This window comes from Limulus polyphemus, unplaced genomic scaffold, assembly GCF_000517525.1.
Source record: "Limulus polyphemus unplaced genomic scaffold, Limulus_polyphemus-2.1.2 Scaffold139, whole genome shotgun sequence".
NCBI lineage: Eukaryota > Metazoa > Arthropoda > Merostomata > Xiphosura > Limulidae > Limulus > Limulus polyphemus.
The window spans coordinates 636,710-639,143 of NW_013665749.1; the positions used below are offsets into that span (position 1 = coordinate 636,710).

General features: G+C 33.9%; 1 protein-coding gene across 3 annotated transcripts in view; it reads left to right on the forward strand.

The window, feature by feature from the left end:
* Positions 1-343: 343 nt before the first annotated feature.
* The window catches only part of LOC106474484 (docking protein 5-like), a 71,068-nt gene continuing 68,977 nt past the window's right edge, over positions 344-2,434 (forward strand). The window contains exon 1 of one of the 3 annotated variants that reach the window (XM_022379748.1): positions 344-389. The gene's annotated coding sequence lies outside the window, so the exon portion shown is untranslated. The remainder of the gene's footprint in view (positions 390-2,434) is intronic. The other 2 variants (XM_022379779.1, XM_022379773.1) reach the window with 2 other exon arrangements.

Consider the following 2,434-nt stretch of genomic DNA (forward strand, 5'->3'; position numbering starts at 1 on the left):
TCGATTTATTATATTATGTATTTTTAATCAGTTTGTTGTATAGAAATGATTTCATTAATTAATAAGTTACTTCATAGCTTTGAACTGTGTAACTAGCTTTCTTTTGCTCGAAAGTTATCAATAATATAAAAAACACCATGTTTTTGATTATACAAATGTCACCAGTTTTTTAACATCATAACACTTTAAGGAACTCGTAATGCAATAGCACAGAAAACATTCTTGGCACCATGCCAGGAGGTCGACATCTGCCTTAGGTTCTCAATGCTATGGTTGGCTGGTAACCAAGGTTCGGAGAGCGGAATGGCTTCTGTCCATTTTTCACTTGGTCCTAAGGCTCTCCTGGGAAGGAGGGCACATGATTCAACAACGTATGGAAAGCGCATAAGGTAAGAACTGATCTCTCTCTCTCTATTTTTCTTTAATTATCTGACACGGCGGAATGAGCCTCTCACTTTAGGAGATTTTGTTTCAGTGAATAAATAGTATTGTTAAGGTGTGGTTTGGATAAGTAGAAGATTCATCTAGATACACTTTGAAAACAGAATGGGTTGAAAGAACTTACAATAAAGAAAATAAAATGACACTAGCATATGTAGTTAATATTCAGATTAAACATTAAAAAGAATCATTAAGAGGGATTTCTTTTTCCAACACCTTATTTTACACGTAATTATATAATATATACAAGATACTAACATATCATCCAGCTAGCCTGTTTTTGGCTGAGCTGCGTTTTTACCTATTAACGATAACCTTTTTTTTTAAATATTGCTTGACCTCAAGGCCATTCTCAATAACTATATGAAATACTGAGAAAACAAAACTAGCCTTTTCAGAAAATGCTAGCGTATTTACAAAATAGTCCTCCGTGAGTCAGCAGTAAGTTTACAAATTTATAACGTTAAAATCCGGTGTTCGATTCCCTGCTGTGTACAGAGCGCAGATAGCTCATGGTGTAGCTTTGTGCTAAAACAAAAATCTCCCTTGTGGCTCAGCGATAAAGCTGAGGACTTATGATACTAAAAAATAAGATTTCGATACCCGTAGCGGGCACACCACAGATAGACCATCGTGTAGCTTTGCTCTTAACAACAAACAATAAAACAACATCGGAATTTAAAAAAATATCAAGAAATATAATTATTAATTTAAAAAATTATAATATTGTTGTGATCACTAAACGATATTTGTTTTCAATAATATTATAGCTATGAAATTGAACATTTTTTTTCTCTGTCGGATATATTATTGTATTGGTTGTCGCGAGATTAGAATATCAATGTCTTATAAATAATTTAAATTCAAACGTCACATGAAACGATGCAATGAAATTATTACGTTTTTTCTCTCGTGAAACGTCCATATTTCAAGTATTGTTAATAACTTAAGCATGATGAAAAAATAATGTTAATCGCATAATGAATACTAGTTGATGTACCCATTCAACGCACGCGGAAGAAATTGAGACTCCCTAGGGTTGACATAAGGTGCAGATTAGACCCCCCCCCTCCTCATGTCATATAATGAAAATAATTTTCCATCACTTTTGTCGAATTTACGTACCGCGTAACAGAAAAAAAAAAAGTTTGACGTCATACAAAGTGCAAACATATGGCATGATTCATATTTTAAAATACTAAATTTTAAAGATATTAAACAAAAAGTTAAAGAAGTCATAATTTACTTTGAGAAACCTTAATATAAACAGGGGAAAAAAGAAGCTTCTTTGGAATGGGCGAGGAAACTGAATCAGGGTGACGTCAGGATACTATTTAAGGCGTTGGCATACTTCCGCATTACCGAACCTGTGGAGGAATTCTAGTTATCTGTATCAGAAAGAATAAAGGCGTGCCAGTGTTAACTAAAGGTTGTCGAGCCTAACAAATCGCACCCTTCCTTCATCATACACTGAAAGGGAGGAAGGGACAATATCGCGGTGAATTATAACTTAACCCCCATAGAAATACACTTAAGAGAATCGTTTCCATGTTGTCTGTTGTTTTCTTAAATGGGGTACATGACGTAACCAGGGGAGGTCGGGGGATGCTCGAACGACTACCTCAATTATAGTATTTTGGCACTTGTGTATAAAGTTAAAATCATAAATAATATTCAACGTTAAACTGGTACACAATTAATAACATTTTATTTAGACGTATTTATGTCCTTCAAAAAGTTGACGACTCTATATGTTTCGACGTTACATATTACGTTGAATATTATTTATGATTTTGACTACCTCAATGTTCCAAAAAGTCTAAAAGGTGCATTAGCTTCTAATTTTTTAAATATAATAAATACCGGACTTTCATGTAAATCACTTAAAATATTTATGTAGAGGAAACGATTCATATTCATTCGGTTTTGAATTTCGCGCAAAGCTACACGAGGGCTATCTGCGCTAGCCGTCCCTAATTTAGCAGTGTAAGAC